Source organism: Priapulus caudatus, unplaced genomic scaffold (assembly GCF_000485595.1).
Source record: "Priapulus caudatus unplaced genomic scaffold, Priapulus_caudatus-5.0.1 Scaffold282, whole genome shotgun sequence".
Lineage (NCBI taxonomy): Eukaryota > Metazoa > Priapulida > Priapulimorpha > Priapulimorphida > Priapulidae > Priapulus > Priapulus caudatus.
This window is the reverse complement of record NW_014577343.1, coordinates 306,848-313,960: the sequence shown is the minus strand read 5'-3', so window position 1 is coordinate 313,960 and position 7,113 is coordinate 306,848.

Sequence of the window (7,113 nt, the reverse complement as noted above, 5' to 3'; positions counted from 1 at the left end):
TTCTGTATACAAGAGTTTTCAGAGTATCCCATTCATCAGATATCACGGCTGTAATATTGTCTTCAATACCTGCAGATTTTTTATCAGGTCATGATACAGGTGTGCGATTTCCATGACATGATCATCTGCAAAACCTGAAATATTAAAGAATTGTATTGAGTATGTTTAAAGATAAGAACTTAGTTCTGACCACTTCTTTGTAAATTGTGAAACACTTACTTACCTCTCATTGCAGTTTTGGCAAGACTTAAAGCACAGGAATTGCATGCTGTCTGGCTGTAGTCTATTGCCCATTACCACTGGGAGAGCAATCGCTTGTTTAAGGCTGCTTGCAATCCATCTATAATTTCTGCATTGAATTTATTTCTCTTTGCCTGCAGTTTCATTTTCAGTTGGCAACCTAATGCCACAGAATTCATTCTGCTTGACGATGGGAAGTGAAAACAGAAACCCTGGCCTGGATATAAAAGTAAAACATTTTTAGCCCTAGCTGAACCTGAACCCAAAAAATGAAGGTACTATTTTCTTATAAAAAGGTATACAATGACTACAGTTTTAAAACCTACCTTTCCTTTAGTTTTATCTAGTTTGCCCAGCGAGAGGACAAGATATCTCTCTGCTGCTCCCATGGTCAATGATGACTGTTGTAACATGAAGACAGGGGTTTTCAAGTGAAGATAGTATCTGTCAACATCGCTGCTGTCAGTATAAAGTGGGTTATCCTTCAACTTCTTTAAAAACGCTTTGGCCTTTGCTTGCACATCTCTGTTTGTGACCATTCGTTTGACACTAAAAAAAATTTAAAATTTAAAATTAATTACACATCTGAGATAGTTTAAAACGATTTTATAATAAACTCATTTTTAATGATTTTACTGCTGTGATATCACAATGACAGAATAAAAAAATATTTGGGCAATAGCCTACCTCTCCGAGTTGCTGCAATAAAGCAGGATATATCTTCCACATAACATCCAGAGCTTTGTGAGTGTGGCCTATCCACCTTGTTCCACCTACACGACTTGGCGCCTGAAAGGGCTTGATATCAAGTGCCTCACATGCTCGTTTTAACATGCTTCGGTTTAACGGGCTGTTCCGATAAAACCTATACAGCTGATCCAAGAGGCAAAGAATCTCATCTGTTGTCTTATGCATGCCTGAATTTCTCAACTTTAAAACATCCTTCAGAGAGAGTTCTAATCGATGGGCTATGCAGTGGACGCCGATTATGTTGGGTTGCTTCTTCTTCAGCCTGCTAATGACCCCCGACACGTGCCCTGACATTACTGAAGCACCATCGCTTCCTAACCCAACAAGTTTGTCATATACGGATGCCTGTGGTAGACCACCATATTCAAGCAATACACTTTCAATCATGGTCGATATAGACACTGCATCGGCTCTTTCTACATTTGTATATGCCAGAAATGTTGTCTTTATTCTACCTCCAACACAGTACCTAACAAAGGTAATTTCTCCCTCTTGCCGGGATTTGTCGGTGGTCCCATCACAGAGAATACTGAAGAATGGCGCAGTTCTGAGTTCATTCTCAAGTATTAGGCGTTCGGCTTCTGCAATATAGCCACTAAAGTTTCTAGCCTGGCGATCATTCCGGTATGTCAACCCTACGTCAACTCCGAGGACTTCCTGTAGGTCGCACATCCAAACAAAATCACTAAATGGTCGATCATGTTTGCATGAAGAATGACAAATTCTAAACAGCCTACACATTTTACTAAATTCAGCCTGCGATAAGGCTTCAATAGCTTTCTCGGCAGGCATTGTACCTGGGGCTGCATTTTTAGCCATTTCTAAGCTTGCCGCTTTTTTGTGAAATTCACTTTTCATGTGTTTGCGGAGAGAAGTGATGTGGAAATTGGAACATCCTGACACATATTGTGAATTTGGGTCTGTGCAGTATTTGCAGTGGCGTCTGCTGTGCAGTATTTGCAGAACATTTTTGTTTGTTTATAATCTAGCCATGGGAATATTTGTATCCACCCAGGATTAAATTTGTTTTTTCGTTTCTCTGCCTCATGCTTCTTTTTCGATTCTTCTGCAGATTTGTTTTGTTTTGATGTATTTGCACTGTTTCCTACCTCCTGCATGTTAATGTTACTACTACTAGATTTTGACAACAGAAAGTAATTCAAACATTTTGATTTTATAAATTGACACAAAAAAAAGCTGTAATGGTTTTCTGGATTGTGGATCTTTTTTTATTGTTTGGTAGAAACGAGACTGGTTGCTATGCTCGCCCTCCAGCTCATTGGCCTGATTCCCTGGCCTATGCACTACCTGGCGAACGTAGTGCATGCACTGCATTGTGAATGTAGTGCACGCGCCAGGAAACTAGGCTAGACTAGTTCCAACGTAGCACTCTCCACGCAGACGGCGCTATTTTATGATAATCATGCGCTGATCTATATATATAAACATATCAGTGATGCTAACGCTACGAGATTTCCAACTTCGCTGTAGGCAGTGGGCGTAGACTGGCATCATTTCTTTTGCATATTCGCATAATTTTTAACAAGCGCTGGTATGCCACACGGAGGGTCGGGGGAACATCTTCTACGCTATTGCTGCGAGAGAGGGTTTCTGCTGCGATCTGTTAATTGCATTAAATGTCTACTGCATTCAAATACCCCTGTGGCACGAATCTTATCGGATTTTGTTATTATCCACAGCAAACATAAGTAAGAAATTGTCGAAACGCATTTGAGTTAACCGAGCAGAGAGAGATCGATGGTTATGACACCAAAACGCGTACGCAGATTTCGGACCCTGTTACTCTCGCCTACGCACTCGTTAACTCGCTGTGGCGATTACTTCCAAGTGCAATCAGTAGGGTTAATGCATCAATTGAAATTCTAGAACACACGCGGTACCTTGTATATAAACCCAAATGTAGAGTTAACAGATACCAATGCCAGACTTCCCAAAGAGACCCTGTTAATAAATAGCATAATTTATTATAATAATCTTACTTTTGTCATATAGCTACTATTATACATTAAATCATATCATAGTATGTATCATGTTTGAAGATCATACGATTAACTCTGTGAAGTTGCTGTATGATATACCTCACCAATGTCTAGTCCTATACACAGTTATTTAACATCTAAAAAGAATGTTTTTAAAATGCATTATTAAAAATTAAAAGTTTTTAAACAAACATGAATCCAAGGACTTGTTCTTAGGATTTATAAGTAAGTAAGTTGTTTGTGTTCTAAATCAGTGTAGGCTGTGTAGCACCGTAGTTAAATGTCCTGCCAATGAGAATATGCCTCTCAACACAATGTAACAACGATACGTGAGAAGTAGAACTCGATCTACGGATAACATCTGTGGGACAGTGTCAAACCAAAACAAAGACACTGTCCAATTTGTTCATGTCTATAAGTACACTAGTACCACTCTGAAATCAGGCAGGACCTATGTTAACAGTGATTCATGAAGGTGTCCTCTAGACTACACACTGATGCACTTCTACTTCGCTACCAATACATGTCCATGTTGCGATTTAGTAATTATTATTATTTATTTTTTTTTGGTATTTCCGATAATCGATTATTTATTTTCATAATCGATTATCGAATTTGAGACTATAATCGATCGATTTTCGATTATAATCGATCATCGGGACATCACTACACGCATCTATATACATATACACGGTGTCGATGAGTCCAGATTCTTGACTCGTTACCCGTAGAAAGAAGCCAACGCACAAGAGTAATTTTAATGTAATTTTAACGGGCGACTCAGAGGTCAAGAAGCTTAACTCCTGCTAATTCTAGGCTCTCTTGACTCAAAAACGGGAGCTTGTAGCTCTTTATACGAATAGAAGTGTCCTGACTCAAAAACGGGAGCTTGTAGCTCTTTATGCTTGTCTTGACTCAACTAGTAAATATTTAATTAGTCAACACGACCAGTAAATTCAGCCGAGCGATGAGCCTAAGGCTCTTTCAGCTCCTAACCTGGTAGTGTCACAACCGGCGAACGACTCCTTTGGGAGTCCTACGTACAGCTATATTTATATACAATGTCGTTAGATCGACAGGGATCACCGGAAAACGATACTATTACATCTGTATTATTCCTGTCTGTTATAACCTATCACATATCGATTTTATTGCCAACCATCATTTAACCAAATATACTATTTAAGATTTATCAGATATTATAGTTTAAATACAAGAATCTTCATTTAAAACAATATAATTAGGCTTCTGGTTCAGTTATCCTTGCGATCACGCGACTATCGATTACCACGCAACTGACAACAACTTTCAGCATTTCCAGCGCGTCAAGGCTGAGTCAGTGCGTCAAGCTACATTATTGCAATTATCTTGACTCATTGATGCAAATTACACCATTTCCGTACATATACAGTGTTATCCAATGACAATGATGATGATAATGAACTACAACCAGCCCACAACACAGTTAATGAACAGATCGTGTTGCTACAGTACTTTACAATACTACGGTGAGAATTACAGCTACCCATATATATACGCATTGATTCTACAGTAGGCTGAGTATATTGACCAGTTGGCCGACCGCCCAACTGCTAATAATGTAATATGAGAAATCACGGTTACTGTAGTTTACTTCTAACTATTTATAGTGACAGTTAAATTTACTACTGATCCCTCGTTAACCAGGACTAGAGTAAGAGACACAAATTTATATTAGTGCTGGAAGAGCCAAGTCGTTACACTCTCCCCTCCTTAAACACTGCACGTCCCCGTGCAGGCAACTGACCTATACAACCTCATCGTTATTGAATACCCCCCATACATACACACATACCAAAACATCAATGTAATGACCCGCCAAAATCGTCTAAAGGGTCGAACGACTCGTCCAAAAAAGTTGAATGTAACATTACCAACAATATCAGAAAACAATACATACCTCTGACCCCATAAGGGTCCATGACAATAACAATGTAACAATGTAACAACAGGGTGAATTTACCACTTACCAAACATTACCTTACGATTAGTTAACGTGTCCTGAGGAAGGCTTGCCTATAATGTAACGCAAATTAAATCTCAAGTTAACCCCCCAGTTACTGACTTCCCTACAATTCCTTCTTCTGGAGCTTGCCCTCCTTCCACTCCAGGTTGGTTGGCAGCTCGCAGAGTGGCAGTCCCTCCTCGTCGAATACGGCGACCAGGTACTTCTGTCCTCTGAGGTAGCTGAGGCAGCGGTCGAGGGTCAGGGGGGCATGGGTTGAAGCTTTCTCCAATTTCTCCTTCATCTCGTCCCTCTCCTGGCCTATCTTATTCAACTCCCTGCTCACCTGAGCCAAGGTCGCCACCTCCTCCTGCCTCTGCTTGTGGCGTTCCTCTGCTTCCCGCTGCAGGAGGCCGTCTTTTATGGCGTCGTATGCCCGGCGGGCGACTTCTTGCCGGCATAGGGCCGCCGACATCCTGCACATTGCGTCGGTGACGATGGCGTCATCGTGACGGATCCGCGTACGGATATCGTTGCACGCCGATCTCAGGGCAGCCGGAGTGTCGCCTACACCGTCTTTGGTGGGGATCTTCCCGACCGTGGCGAGGACGTCTGCTTGGCTCACTGTGGCGCCGACCGTCACCAGCGTCGCCAGGCTCTGGCTGGCTGGCTCCTGCTTACTCTCCCCTTTCGTGGGTACAGTTGGCCCAACCGGTACCTCAGACTGCCGTGCACCTTCTTCGGCCGGATGAGACTTGGCCGAAGTGGCTACGGTGTTCGGGTGGCTCCGGTGGGCCTTCCTGTTAGCCGCCTGGCGGTGCTCCCGATACACCTCTCGGGTGCCGACCGATGAGAATTGTGTCTCCATGACCAAGGACCTCAAGGGCTGCCGGTCCTCCTCGTGGAGACCACGTCTAGATTGTCTCTTTATTACCCGTCTCTCCGGTGGCGTAGGTCTCTTCATTCTCGATAGCCTCTTCTGCCCCCCCCCCCACGCAACCGGAAACCGGGAGGCGCATGGGTCAATTCCCAATCTATCTTTTCTTCGTCGTCGTGCTCTAACCACTGGGTGGAGAGGCGTGGCTGGTCTGGTTTGGGCCACCGGTAAACAGTAGCGAGGTGGCCACGCATACTGTTCAATCGGGGCGCCTTAAACCCACACCTCTCGCAGCGGTACCCCAGGTAGAACTTGATGTGATGTTCCTCGAAGTGTCGGTGCAAGTACCGCCGTTCCTTGCACGAGGTACCGCACCCCGGGAATTTACACTTGTAAGGTATTCGGTAGTTGTCAAGTGATGTTGGCATCGCGGCGGCCTCGTTCTCCTTGCTCGCAGCTGCCTCCTCCATAAAGCTGTCGGACATGGGGGAGAGCAGCTGAGGCAGAAGATTGAACGTTCCGTCCTGCAGCATGGCCTCCGCCTCGCTGAGCTCTTCCACTGGGGATGGTCGCTCAAACAGTGGTGTCTTGTTGTCGTCCTCCATTTCCGCCATCAGTATCTCTGCAGCGGCAGCAGCAGCGGCAGCCTCCTCTTCCATGTACAGGTTTGCCATCGTCTCTGTAACAGAAACTCGCTAGTGGGTATGCACGTTATCACATTCAGTGCCTGTGGCACATATAGCACGTAATTTAACGCACAACTCGAACTCATCGCACCGATGTATAGCCCCCCTTTTAGCGTATCGTTCATTTTCGGTCTGTAGCTCGCATACATTTTCGTCGTGCTGTACATATTTTGAACAGCTCATTGTTCATTTGTTTCCTCTACTTTGTCAGACAGCGCTCTATCCCCGAGCGTGATCCTTCTACTGTGACTCCCTGTTCACTGTGACTTAACCCTTCTCGGTTAATCACCTAGCACAAATTAAGGGCATTTTTGAGGTAGCGTCCTTCGCGATCGTCTCCTTTAGGAGCAGGCATCCCGGATGCCTCTCTATGACGACAACAGTAGATGACTGAAACCATAACATCCAGCACTCACTCAACCTTTGCCCACTCGACGGTATCGCCCATTGGAGACAATGGCGAGACTAGCCATCACTAGACGTCGGATTCCTTTCGCTGCTGCCCCACAATCCGTTTGCAAAACTCTTGCGTTGCTACATTGGCCGAAATAGTTTGTTACATCGCTCTATCGAAAC